This window comes from Oryctolagus cuniculus, chromosome 15 (assembly GCF_051225735.1).
Source record: "Oryctolagus cuniculus isolate XC-2025 breed Fujian yellow rabbit chromosome 15, ASM5122573v1, whole genome shotgun sequence".
Lineage (NCBI taxonomy): Eukaryota > Metazoa > Chordata > Mammalia > Lagomorpha > Leporidae > Oryctolagus > Oryctolagus cuniculus.
Window position 1 is genome coordinate 89,395,877 of NC_142881.1, and position 14,770 is coordinate 89,410,646.

Genomic DNA, 14,770 nt, shown 5'->3' on the forward strand with positions numbered 1-14,770 from the left:
TGCACCCAAGGAGCCGCGGGTCCAGCCCACTGTGTGCTCTGGAGGGCAGGGAGCGGTGGCTGGGCAGGGTTTACTGGAACATTCTTAAGGTGTGGAGTTTGGGGCCGGGGTTTACTACCTTGCGTCTCCTTGTCCTGTTTTGGAAATCATAACGTTGTCCTGGTGTCAGGTGCGTGTTAGCCATGATTTTTACTTATTTGTTTTTATGATGACCTTATAATTAGCAAAAGATCATCAAAGTGACTTAGCCTTTGGTGTGGTTTTATCACTGGCACCTTTTTTTGCTTACTTTTTTTATTTTTTTATTTTTTATTTTTTGACAGAGTTAGAGAGAGAGAGAAAGGTCTTTCTTCCATTGGTTCACCCCCCCAAAATGGCTACCACGGCCGGAACACTGCGCCGATCTGAAGCCAGGAGCCAGGTGCTTCCTCCTGGTCTCCCATGCGGGTGCAGGGCCCAAGGACCTGGGCCATCCTCCACTGCCTTTCCAGGCCAAAGCAGAGAGCTGGACTGGAAGAGGGGCAACCGGGACAGAATCCAGTGCCCCGACTAGGACTAGAACACGGGGTTCCAGCGCCGCAGGTGGAGGATTAGCCTAGTGAGCCGTGGCGCCGGCCATTTACATTTATTTTAAAAAATTTTTTTAAAAAGATTTATTTATTGATTTGAAAGAGTTACAGAGAAGCAGAGAGAGAGAGGTTTTCTATCTGATGGTTCACTCCTCAAATGGCCACAATGGCTGGAGCTGTGCCGATCCGAAGCCAGAAGCCAGGAGTTTGTTCCAGGTCTCTGACACAGGTGCAGGGCCCAAGGACTTGGGCCGTTCCCCACTGCCCTCCCAGGCCACAGCAGAGAGCTGGATCAGAAGTGGAGCAGCCGGGACTGGAACCAGTGCCCATATGGGATGCTGGCACTGCAGGTGGCAGCTTTACCTGCTGTGCCACAGTGCTGGCCATCTTGTTCTTAAAGGCCTGGTTTTCACTGCCCATATCAGTCTATGGAGACCGCCCCCTTCCCTCTGTGCCCTCAGTGCAGTGCCCGACCTGTGTGTTCCCTGAGCACTGGGCCCCAGGGAGGGCGTGTTGAGCACGCATGGGAAGCCCCACTGCTCCCGCGTGAGGATGAGGAACTGAGAGGCCAGAGGCGGAGGTGTGACTCACAGCAGGAGGGCCCGGCCCTAGCGCCACTCTCCTTATAAAACCACAAGTGGTTCCTTTTTAACGTGAGTTTAGAACAGCCTGGTTGAGATATGAGTCAGTCCACAAACAGTTAACACGTGTAAAGTCACCACTTCGATGGTTCACCAAGTTTGTAGACATTTAAAATTAAATACTTCTCCTTGATGTGTGTGTGTCTGTTTTATTTTATATATTTTTAGAGATTTATCGATCTGAAAGGCAGTTAAGAAAGGGAGAAGGGGGAGCTGGCGCTGGGGCGTAGCAGGCTAAGCCTCTCTACCTGCAGCACTGGCATCCCATATGGGTGCCGGCTCGAGTCCCGGCTGCTCCACTTCCAATCCAGCTCTCTGCTATGGCCTGGGAAAGCAGTAGAAGATGGCTCAAATGCTTGGGCCCCTGCACCTGCATGGGAGACCCAGAAGAAGCTCCTGGCTCCTGGCTTCAGATTGGCTCAACTCTGGCTGTTGTGGCCATGTAGGGAGTGAACCAGCAGATGGAAGATCTCTTTGTCTCTCTGCCTCTCTGTCTGTAACTCTGTCTCTCAAATAAATAAATAAATACATAAAACTTAAAGAACCTCAGATCCTCCATCTGCTGGTTCGCTCCCCAAATGACAGCAACAGTCAGAGCTGGACCAGGCTGAGGCCAGGGGCTTCATCTTAGTCTCTCACTTGGGTGGCAGAGCCTAGCCACCTGGGCTATCTTCTGCTGCTTTCCCAGGAGCTTTAGCAAGGAGCTGGATAGGAAGTGGAGCAGCTGAGACTCGAACTGGTGCTCCTATGGGATGCTGGCTTCAAAGGCGGTGGCTTAACCCACTATGCCACAACACCAGCCCCAAGATTGAATTTTGAAGGGGAGAGTGACAGAGAGAGACAGAAAAAGAAAGAGAGGGAGCGAGAGGTTGGCTCACTCCCCAAATCTGTGGCTGGTCCCAGAGCTCCATCCAGAAAGGTAGAGTGTCAGAGAGACAACAGAGAGACAGTAACAGATCTTCCTCCTGCGGGTTCATTCCCCAAATACCTGCAACAGTTGGTTTCACAACAGTGGCTTAACTCACTGTGCCACACCCTAGGGTGTGTGTTGGCGGCTAAGGTAACCACTAGATATCAGGATGCCCGCATCCCACATCCTAGTGCCTGGGTTGGAGTCCTGACTGCTCCTGATCCAGCCAGCTTCCTGTTATTATGGACCCAGGGAAGCAGCAGGTGGTTGGGCCCCTGTCACATAGCAGAATCGGACTGAGTTCCCAACTCCTGTTTCAGCGCAGCCCAGTCCTACGGGGGAAGTGAACCCTCCGATGGGAGCTCTGGGTCTGCCTCTCCACCTCCACCTCCAGCATTGGTTGATGGGTGGGAGGATGCCGAGTGCTGGGGTGGAGAGGCCGCTTCTTAAAGGCAGTGACAGAAACAAGCCTTTAAAACATTCCAGAGCCACGCCTGTTGGTTGTGAATTTCTCTGTCATTTTTTTCCAGTTAAACTGATCTGATGAAGTCAAATACATACCCAGATTTTAGATTAGAGTGTAATTTATGAAAAAGGTTTCTTATCTTGCACCCCTGCCCTCATTCCAAGAAACGTCTCTCCACCAAACTTCTTTATCTACATCTTTATCAAAATAAGTTAGTCGTAATGAGGTTAAGTATCTGGTAAGGAGAGCTCCTAGTGGTAGTAGCAGGATGGAAGAATGCTTTTATTGCTCCAGCGTTAGAATGGAAAGCCAGTGGTGGTTAGCAAGTCTGAGTGCTGTTTGTTAATGTAGGCTGCAATGATGGATGGCCTTAGTTTTCAGAAGTTTGTTCACTTATTCGTTGAACCTGTGGCCCCTGGAATTCTGGATACAAATGCAATCTGAGCTTGACAAAGCCTTCCTTCTCCCTCGCCCCCAGCAACATTGTATAATCATTTGTTATTCTGCTTCACCAATAAACAATGGGAGCTAGTGTTACTAGTCCCCTTCAGTTGGGCTACAAATAGAATAACAAGTACTTCAAAGCAGTATTTACCAAACTAAAAAGACCAATTGAAGAAGCTGGAATTTAGTAAACAACAGGGAAAAAAATCCAATCAAGTTCAATTAAAAGCTGCTTCCTGCCCCCCCTCTTTCTGTAACATAACGTTAAAATGACTGGTAATTTAATGTATAAATTCTTGGGAACTGTTCTTTGAATACAAGTTCTTCATAAGCTAGTAAAATATTAATATATCAACTCCCAGTGATCAGCACTGGAATTTTCCACGCTGAGGGTCTGGAGGCGGAGAACCAGTTTTTCCTTGAGGCACGGGTGGGGCTTGCTGTTTCTCTCCTTGTCGCCAGCGGTGGGGAGCAGGAATCTCCAGCGTTCTTGGGGCGCTAGGGCAGAGCCGGCTGCGTGCGTCTCGGCCCCTTTTGTGGAAGGCAGTCAGCAAGCTCTGGCTCTGGAGCTGGATGTGGTGCAGCTGGGGCACCTGGCAGCGATGAGCCCAGCGTGTCCCTCAGAGTGGACAGCCGCCCCAGCGGGAGGGCAAGACCCGCGAGTGTCCCCCAGAGTGGACAGCCGCCCCAGCGGGAGGGCAGGACCCGCGAGTGTCCCTCAGAGTGGACAGCCGCCCCAGCGGGAGGGCAGGACCCGCGAGTGTCCCCCAGAGTGGACAGCCGCCCCAGCGGGAGGGCAGGACCCGCGAGTGTCCCCCAGAGTGGACAGCCGCCCCAGCGGGAGGGCAGGACCCGCGAGTGTCCCCCAGAGTGGACAGCCGCCCCAGCGGGAGGGCAGGACCCGCGAGTGTCCCTCAGAGTGGACAGCCGCCCCAGCGGGAGGGCAGGACCGCAAGTGTCCCTCAGAGTGGACAGCCGCCCCAGCGGGAGGGCAGGACCCGCGAGTGTCCCTCAGAGTGGACAGCCGCCCCAGCGGGAGGGCAGGACCCGCGAGTGTCCCTCAGAGTGGACAGCCGCCCCAGCGGGAGGGCAGGACCCGCGAGTGTCCCTCAGAGTGGACAGCCAGCTGCCCCAGCGGGAGGGCAGGACCCGCGAGTGTCCCTCAGAGTGGACAGCCGCCCCAGCGGGAGGGCAGGACCCGCAAGTGTCCCTCAGAGTGGACAGCCGCCCCAGCGGGAGGGCAAGACCCATGAGTGTCCCTCAGAGTGGACAGCCGCCCCAGCGGGAGGGCAGGACCCGCGAGTGTCCCTCAGAGTGGACAGCCGCCCCAGCGGGAGGGCAGGACCCGCGAGTGTCCCTCAGAGTGGACAGCCGCCCCAGCGGGAGGGCAGGACCCGCGAGTGTCCCTCAGAGTGGACAGCCAGCTGCCCCAGCGGGAGGGCAGGACCCGCGAGTGTCCCTCAGAGTGGACAGCCGCCCCAGCGGGAGGGCAAGACCGCAAGTGTCCCTCAGAGTGGACAGCCGCCCCAGCGGGAGGGCAAGACCCATGAGTGTCCCTCAGAGTGGACAGCCGCCCCAGCGGGAGGGCAGGACCCGCGAGTGTCCCTCAGAGTGGACAGCCGCCCCAGCGGGAGGGCAGGACCCGCGAGTGTCCCTCAGAGTGGACAGCCGCCCCAGCGGGAGGGCAGGACCCGCGAGTGTCCCTCAGAGTGGACAGCCGCCCCAGCGGGAGGGCAGGACCCGCGAGTGTCCCTCAGAGTGGACAGCCAGCTGCCCCAGCGGGAGGGCAAGACCCGCAAGTGGGAACTGAAGTGGGGGAGGGGGTTAGTGCTAAGACAAGAACACAGAGCTGTGAATGCAGGATTTTTCTTTCTTTTTTTTTTTTTTTTTTTCTTTTTACAGGCAGAGTGGACAGTGTGAGAGAAGCAGAGAGAAAGGATTTTTCTTTTTAAAGATTTACTTATTTATTTGAAAGGCAGAGTTACAGAGAGGCAGAGGCAGAGGCAGGGAGAGGGAGAGAGAGGGAGGTCTTCCATCCACTGGTTCACTCCCCAAATGGCCACAACAACCGGGGCTGGGCCAGGTGGAAGCCAGGAGCCGGGAACTCCAACTGGGTCTCCCACAGGGGTGCAGGGGCCCAAGCAATCGGGCCGTCTTCCACGGCTTTCCCAGGTGCATCAGCAGGGAGCTGGATCAGAAGTGGAGCAGCCGGGACTCAACCAGCGGTGCTTATTTGGGATGCTGGCATCACAGGCAGCGGCTTAACTCACTGCGCCACAACAGCAGCCCCACACATTCGAGGTTAATTGCTTGTCACGTAATTAATTTGAAAGGTAACAATTAGCTGTGAGTCGTGATCCCTGCTTCATAAGACAGTAGTGATTTAGAACAAGAGAATAATGTCTATGGAAACGTGGAAGATAAATGGGCTTCCCACGTGGCTTCACTTTTTATTTATTTATTTTTAACTTTTTAAACTGATAGCTTAGGAATCAGCCTCACCATTTGTCATTGGGAATCTCTTGTAAAGGTTTTGAGTGCTGTCAAATTCAGGAAAATCTCATCAAGTGTTTCTCCCACGTGCAGGTGTTTCTTGTCCTGTGCGGTGCCTGGTCCATGCTCAGTAACCACCTTGCCGTCCCCCAAGGCCTTGGAAGGGGCAGTTCTGGCCTGGGAAGGGGTCTGGGCATGGGGAGGAGAGCCAGGTGTGTGTGTGGGCAGGTGGCCTGGACGTGTGAGGAGACTGATGGGGAGGTAGGACATTGGGGGACTGGCAGTGAAAAGGACCCAGGGCATGGGGTAGGGTGCAGCTGTGGGTGGGGCTGGGCATGGGAGGGGGCTTGGGTGTTGGGTGGCGGCTGCTGGGATGGACTCCAGAACCTGGGGGTCCTCTCGTGTGGCGAGGAGGGGGGAGCAGAACAGGGTGCAGAATATTGCAGAAGTGTTGCCACCATACTACTTTTAGTAGGAAAAAAAGGAAGCAGAAAAATGCCAAGACCACAATGTAACTCGTCATTGGCAGAAGAAAATGAGCAAACCTTCCTGACATCTTTGGGGGGCAGAGCTTTTGTCAGGTAAGCAAGGTGCATGGGAGGAGACAGGTGCCACACCTGTCCACTGCTAGCAGTGCCAAGACAGAAACTTCTTCTTCTTCTTTTTTTTTTTTTTTTTTAAGATTTATTTATTTGAAAGTCAGAGTTACATAGAGAGAGAAGGAGAGGCAGAGAGAGGGGTCTTCCATCTGATGATTCACTCCCCCAACTGGCCACAACGGCTGGAGCTGCCCCCATCCGAAGCCAGGAGCCAGGAGCTTCTTCTGGGTCTCCCATGCAGGTGCAGGGTCCCAAGCACTTGGGCCATCTTCTACTGCTTTCCTAGGCCATGGCAGAGAGCTGGATCAGAAGTGGAGCAGCCGGGACTTGAACTGGTGCCCATAAAGGATGCCGGCACTGCAGAGGGCAGCTTTAACCGCTTTACCACAGCACTGGCCTCAGAAACATGTTATAAAACAAGCTCACTGGGCAGGTGGGGTTGCCTCAGCCACAAGAAAGCTACCTTTCCACGTAAGGGTGGGCTTGCTCAGGTGCACCGCCTGCTGGCTGAGCGAGTCAGCTGGGGCCCTGTTGACATCACCGAGACTTTTCTGGAACGCAGCTGCTTTTGCAGGAGCAGGGGAGAGCTCCACTGGCGAAGGCGCTGGCGAAGCTTTATGGGTGGGGAGGGGGCTTGCGTGAGGCTTTGCAGCCGCTTGTTTGGGTAGCCTGGACTTGATGAAGAATGGGAGAGGGTTCTGAGGAAGCTGGATTCTGTGGACAGGGACGAAGAGGAAGGGCAGGAGCTGGCCAGGTGCAGAAGAGAGAGGAGGCCACTGGAAAGCCCATGGCTGGGTTTTCCTGTCTCAGGTCACCCCTGGTCTCTCACCACACTGAGACGCTCAGCCTTTGGGTGTGGAGTTACTGTGCCCATTTTCCGGAAGAGAAACTGAGGTTTGGGTCATTCAGTGATTTCCCTCAGCTCTTGGGTCTTCATTCCCCATGATGGTGCCATCAAAAATTCCACCTCCTCTACAGGGAACCAAGACACAGGCAGGCACCCCAGGTCAGCCAGCCAGACGGCGATGGGGCCAGAATGCAGATGCAGGTGGGCAGGTCCAGATGTCAGCCTCTAGGCAGGGCAGTGGTGTTTGTTGGAGACACCTGTACATGGCCTAGGGGTGAGGCGTGGGGTGAGGAGGATTAAAGGAGGAATCCACCTCGCCTCTCCCAGAGTCCCGGCTGACCAGAGCACTGGACTCTCCCAGGCAGGGCGGTGGGAGCTGGTTCTGCTACCAGGGTCTTCAGCGATGCCCAGGAAGATCATCGGCCCCTCGCGATCACAGTTCTTGGCGGGGCTCCACGGGACAGAGCTAGCTGGGAGAGGCGGGGGTACCTACAGCCATTGTGTTAGCTTCGCTCTGAGAAGTCACCTCCTGTTGCCCCCGAAGTCTCTGGGGAGAGGCAGGCAGGGCCTCTGCAGGCTGCTCTGTGTCTCTGTCCCGCAATCCCTCCCTGCGGCTCTCCTGGCTCTGGGGCCCTGTCTGGGGGTGGCTCGCTCAGCATCGCTCTACACCTCTTTCACTCTGGGTCTCTGAGTTGTTCTCACTGGGATGTCTGCATCTTTGAAATATCCTGGCTTTGGCGCCTCTGCTGGGGCTCGTGTCTCCCACATTTCGGACTCCAGGTGTCTCCGTTCGTGCGTCTGCTGTGGCCGTAGCCCCACAGACGCAAGTTGAGTGGATCATGCACCACGCAGGGCCTTGTCTGGGGCCTGGCTTTGGAGGCAGCCAGGGGAGCCTGGGGCATCCAGAGGTGGTCTTCATTTGCAGGACACGGGCTGAACCTACCCTCTGTGACCAGCAGGGGGCAGGCAAGGACCATTCAGGCATCAGCATCATTTGCCCTCCCTTGCAGCTCATAAGGTGGGGAGACCAGATCTTAGGTGTCTGCAGATTTTTTTTTTTAAACGATTTATTTATTTTATTGGAAAGGCAGAGTTAAAGAGAAAGAGAGGAGGTCTTCCATCCATGGGCTCACTCCCCAAATGGCCCAAACAGCTGGAGCTGGGCCAATCAGAAGCCAGAAGCCAGGAGCTCCATCGGGGTCTCCCACGCAGGTGCAGGGGCCCAGGCACTTGTTGCTCATGCTCTGTGTGGGGGCCTTTGCCACCATGGGTGGGCTGCAGCTGTCGATGGGCTGTGTCCCGCCAGCACCAGGGCCCCATGCGAGGGTGAGGCCACCGTTGAGCAGCTGCTGCTGCCCAGGCCTGGTGACGGCTATGCACCAGTGTATCAAGACATCACGGTGTAACTCATAAATTCTGAACAAGTTCATGTAGAAGTTTAAAAAATGTTCCAAAATTTTTCATCTCTAAAAAGAAAACATTGCTGTTTGGCGAGCTGCTGTCTACCTTTCTGTTGGGTTATTTCTGAGTGAAATAGGCAGGCATTTAGGCTAGTGGGTGAGATGTCTTGCCTTGGCACCTGCGCTGTGGTGTAGCAGGTAAAGCCACTGCCTGCAGTGCTGGCATTCCATATGGGTACCGGTTCAGTTCTGGCTGCTCCACTTCCAATCCAGCTCTCTGCTATGACCTGGGAAAGCAGTAGAGGATGGCCCAAGTTCTTGGGCCCCTGCACCTGCGTGGGAGACCCGGGGGAGGCTCCTGGCTTCTGGCTTCAGATCAGCCCAGCTCCTACCCATTGAGGGCATTTGACGAGTGAACAAGCAGATGGAAGATTCTCTCTCTCTCTCTCTGCTTCTCTGTAACTCTTTCAAATAAATGAATGAATAAATAAAAATTTAAAAAAGAAAAAATGCTCCCACAAAGATATGTCCATGTCCTAATCCTGAAACCTGTGACTGTTCCTTGATTCGGAAAAAAAAAAAAAAAAAAAAAAAAAAGAGGTCTCTGCACATGTGATGAATTTAAGTATCTTCAGGAAATCAGTGGTCTTCGGGGAGTTCTACGCAGCGGGCGGTCCACCCGCCTCCCTGTGAGCTGCTGGAGTCCCCCTTGCGCCTGTGTGCACTTTGCTGAACCTCCTCAAGGGGGGGTGTCTTTCAACCTCTAAAATTTTGATCTATGGAATTCTTTATAAAGTCTCGCAACCGATCCACAGGTAACTAGCTTTCCTGTATAGTCTTTAAATTCTGTTCTCTTTGGTTTCCAAATTCAGTTTTTCTGCTACTATTTGCAAACCTTTACATGCAGGTACTTCATCCAAGAGAATTTTTTATCTGTAGACATTAGTTCTTTTTTTTTTCCTTCTAAAGTTAATTTGTTTAAATATTTAAAAGGCAGAGTGACATAGGGCAAGAGAGAATCGTTCATCCATTGGTTCATTCCCCAGATGCCTGTAACAACTAGAAACTGGGGCAAGTGCTGTGGCATAGTGGCCACCATCTGCGATGCCGGCATCCCCTGTGGGCGCGGGTTCGAGTCCCAGCTGCTCCACTTCCAATCCAGCTCTCTCCTGTGGCCTGGGAAAGCAGAAGATGGCCCTCCTGGCCAGGCCCAGGCCTTTACCTGAGCCCAGGACCCTCCCCGCTCCCTTCCCAGGGGCGGGCTTCCGGGAGGTCTTTGGCCCCACCCAGCGCCCAGCCACCCAATCAGCGGCCCCGTTCCCGTGGCCTCACAGAGGCACCCACAGCCCACCCTCGCGGCCCCGCCCAGGTCTCCCTGTTGCCATGGTGAGGATAAGCGGCGAGGGGGCCAGGCAGGGGATGCTTCTGCGGGAATTCAGGTCTCTAAGGCCCTGGAGGCATCAGAGCGCCTCCCCTTTCCTGATTCCTGCACCCCGGCCTCTTAGAGCCTTCGCTCCTGTCTCCTGATCTTCCACTGCTTCCCCAGGCACATTAGCAGGGAGCCGGATTGGAAGTGGAGCAGCCAGGACTGGAATTGGTGCCCATATGGGATGCCAGCACTGCAGGCAGTGGCTTTACCAGCTACACCACAGCGCCAGCCCCAGAACTCAGGTCTTAAGGACAGCTCCACAGGCCGGTGCCATGACTCACTAGGCTAATCCTCCGCCTGCGGCGCCGGCACCCCGGATTCTAGTCCTGGTCGGGGCGCCAGTTCTAGTCCCGGTTGCCCCTCTTCCAGTCCAGCTCTCTGCTGTGGCCAGGGAGTACAGTGGAGGATGGCCCAAGTGCTTTGGCCCTGCACCCGCATGGGAGACAAGGAGGAAGCACCTGGCTCCTGGCTTCGGATCAGCATAGCACGCCAGCCATGGTGGCCATTTTGGGGAGTGAACCAACGGGAAAGGAAGACCTTTCTCTCCACAAAAACAAACGGAATGCAGTGCTATGAGAGTATCAGAAGAAACACATACCCCCAGCAGCCCCACATTTGATTTGTCGGATGGCTGCGTGGAGGAAAAGCAGACAGCAGCACCTCTTGGCGAAGTGGATCTGCAGGGGAACTTCCTTTTCTTGTTAGCGATTTGCTGACCCAGACCCCCAGCCTCCTCGTTTGAAACGTTGGCAGCACGCCTTGAAGACCAAGCACAAGATCCAGCCCTCACAGCGCCCTTCCACAGTTCAGTGTGAGCTCTCCGATCAGAAGGAAGAAGACGGCGAGGATGAGAGAGCCCGGGGCGGGGGAGGGGAGAGGGGACAGGGAGATGACAGACGGATAGAGAGGACAGATGACAGATGGATGGATGGGGGGTGGATGGAAGGAAGCAGAGGTGAGACTCAGAAGGGGAACAGCACCCACGTGGTTTTGTGGTCCCTTCTGGGGAGGGGCATAGGCTCCGCCCCCTCTGGGGCTCTGCTCCCTGGGGTCCTGCCCAGGCCTGCCTTAGGGAAAGAGGTCAGCTGAGCCCCAGGCCTGTGCTTGTCCCACCAGTGATGGGCTGGTCGGGCTCCTGGCAGGCGATACCTAAGACACCATTATTCAAGAGCCAGCACTGTGGTGCAGGGGGTAAAGCCGCCGCCTGCAGTGCCAGCATCTCATATGGGTGCTAGTTCGAGACCCGGCTGCTCCACTTCCAATCAATCAAGCCTTTCGTTCCTGCGCCTTCATATTCCCGGCCTACCATTGCTTCTCTCCCAGTTTCTTTGAGAGGGAGAAAGAGAGAGACTAAGAGCTTCTATCTCCTGGTTCATTCTCTGAAGGCTCCCAATGGGCAGAACTGGGCCTGGGGTAAAGCCAGGAGCTGGGAATTCAGTTGAGATCTTCCATGGGGGTGGCAGGGCCCCAGTGACTTGAGCCACCGCCACTGCCTCCCAGGGTCTGCATCAGCAGGGAGCTGGCGTCAGGAGTGAGGCTGGAACTAGAGTGACGAGATGTGGGCGTCCCGAGCAGCGACCTGACCTCAGTGCCAGACACCTGCCTTCCCTGCCTCCCAGGTTTTTTTTTTTTTTTTTAAAGTATTGATTTATTTGAAAGCCAGAGTTGGAGAGAGAGAGAGAGAGAGGGAGAGAGAGAGAGAGAGAGAGAGAGGTCTTCCATCCACTGGTTCACTCTCCAATTGGCTGCAACAACTGGAGTTGAGTCGATCTGAAGCCAGGAGCCAGGAGCTTCCTCTGGGTCTCCCACATGGGTGCAGGGGCCCAAGGACTTGGGCCACCCTCTACTGCTTTCCCAGGCCATAGCTGAGAGCTGGATCGGAAGTGGAGCGAACCAGCGCCCATATGGGATGCTGGCACTGCAGGAGGCGGCTTGACCCACTATGCCACAGCGCCAGCCTCGGTATTTGTCTTAGTGTGTTTGGGTTATTTCACAGCTTTTCTATTTTTAGTATTTTAATATTTGTATCAGTACAAAAGTTGTATGTGTGTGTTTGTGTGGTTAAACACATATATTCTCTCTGCCTACACTCACACACACATCCACACACACACATCCACGATACACAGATAACATTTACATACCCAATGCATACACATAGACACGTGCACACACATATACATATACACCAAATGCACACACATGCACACTCATGATGCATACACACATATATACTTGCATACATATACACACGTATACATGTGCATGAAAACATGCACACACACGATGCATATACACGCACACATATATTTGCATACATATATACACGTACACATGTGCATGAAAACATGCACACACATACACACATGTATACACATACACAAATGCATACTCACATATACACACGGGCACACAATATATACACAGATAAATACATGCACACACACATATATGCATGCACACATGTATATACACAGATACACACACGCACACAAATACATGCATACAAGCATACACATATACACACAGCACATGCATGCACACACTTACACATGTACATAGAGAAAGCACACATGCTTGTGCAATATATACACATATATGCACACACATATGCGCATGCACACACATGTGCACACATATACACACAATACACATATACACAGCACACACATACACATGCACATATACACACAGCACACACATACACAATGCAGACACATTCACACACAGAAAGCACAATGCATGCACACATATATATACACGTGTATACAATCTTCACACACATGCACATAGTGCACATATATACATGCAAAACACACAATCACATATATACATACATGCACACATGCATGTAAACATACACACAGGGACACACACACATATACACACATATACACATGCACACAACGCGCACATGCACACACGTGTACACACATGCACACACTCGTGCACACAGTGGCCAAAGGAATGCAAGCCAGCATCAGAAAGCGCCCACCCTGAGACAGCTCACCTCGTGGCCCAGGTGTTCCCAGGGGCGGCCCTCGCAGTGACGGGGGCGGGGGCGGGCCGGGACACTCGGAGAAGGGAGCGCGCGGAGCAGCGGCACCGCACAGGACACAGCTGACCTGAGGGCACAGCGGTGCCTCGGGGAGGGACAGGGACAGAGGAGCCGCAGAGCGTCGGTGCAACAAACTCAGAGGTGGGCAGCGGGGCCTCCGTGCGGAGGCTGGAGCCGCCAGGGCCGCCTCTGGGAGCGGCCACGGAGACGGGCAGAGCGTGCCCGCGGAAGAGCTCACAGCCCCGGGGTCGTTTGGGGCGCTGTGCTGCCACCTTCTGGCAAGATCAGCAAGTGTCGGCAGCGCACCGTGAACCAGGACCGGGAGGACTGAGAGGTTCATTTGCTAAATATTCACCCATCCACACATCCACACATCCACTCACCCATCCAGCCAGCCATCCGCCCATCCATCCATCCACCTATCCATCCACCCATCCATCCACCCATCCATCCATCCACCCACCCATCCATCCATCCATCCATCCACCCACCCATCCATCCACCCACCCATTCACCCACTCATCCATCCACCCACCCATCCATCCACCCATCCACCCATCCACCCACCTATCCACCCACCTATCCACCCACCTATCCATACACTCATCCATCCATCCACCCACCCACCCACCCATCCACCCACCTGTCCACACACTCATCCATCCACCCACCCATCCAGCAAGCCATCCACCCACCCACCCATCCATCCACCCACCTACCCACCCATCCATCCACCCACCCATCCACCCACCCACCCACCTATCCATCCACCCACCCATCCACCCATCTACCCATCCATCCACCCATCCACCCATCTACCCATCCACGCACCCATACATCCACCTATCCACCCACCTACCCATCCATCCACCCACCCACCCACCCAACCATCCATCCACCTATCCACCCATCTACCCATCCATCCACCCATCCACCCATCTACCCATCCATCCACCCACCCACCCATCCATCCACCCAGCCACCCATCCATCCACCTATCCATACACTCATCCATCCATCCACCCACCCACCCACCCACCCATCCATCCACCCACCTACCCATCCATCCATCCATCCATCCACACATCCACCCACCTACCCATCCATCCACCCACCTACCCATCCATCCACCTATCCATACACTCATCCATCAATCCAACTATCCATACACTCATCCATATATCCACCTATCCATACACTCATCCATCCATCCACCCACCCACCCAACCATCCACCCACCTGTCCACACACTCATCCATCCACCCACCCATCCATCCATTCATCTGCCCACCCATCCATCCACCTATCCATACACTCATCCATCCATCCACCCACCCATCCACCCACCCATCCATCCATCCATCCACCCACCCATACATCCACCTATCCACACACTCATCCATCCACCCACCCATCCAGCCAGCCATCTGCCCACCCATCCATCCACCCATCCATCCATCCACCCACCCACCCATCCATCCATCCATCCACCCACCCATCCATCCACCCACCCATTCACCCACTCATCCATCCACCCACCCATCCATCCACCCATCCACCCATCCACCCACCTATCCACCCACCTATCCATACACTCATCCATCCATCCACCCACCCACCCACCCATCCACCCACCTGTCCACACACTCATCCATCCACCCACCCATCCAGCAAGCCATCCACCCACCCACCCATCCATCCACCCACCTACCCACCCATCCATCCACCCACCCATCCACCCACCCACCCACCTATCCATCCACCCACCCATCCACCCATCTACCCATCCATCCACCCATCCACCCATCTACCCATCCACGCACCCATACATCCACCTATCCACCCACCTACCCATCCATCCACCCACCCACCCACCCAACCATCCATCCACCCATCCACCCATCTACCCATCCA

The 14,770-nt window shown here is 54.6% G+C and overlaps 1 protein-coding gene across 3 annotated transcripts in view; it reads left to right on the forward strand.

The window, feature by feature from the left end:
• The window catches only part of HNRNPF (heterogeneous nuclear ribonucleoprotein F), an 81,948-nt gene that overhangs the window by 44,653 nt on the left and 22,525 nt on the right, over positions 1 to 14,770 (forward strand). The gene's annotated exons all lie outside the window — the stretch shown is intronic.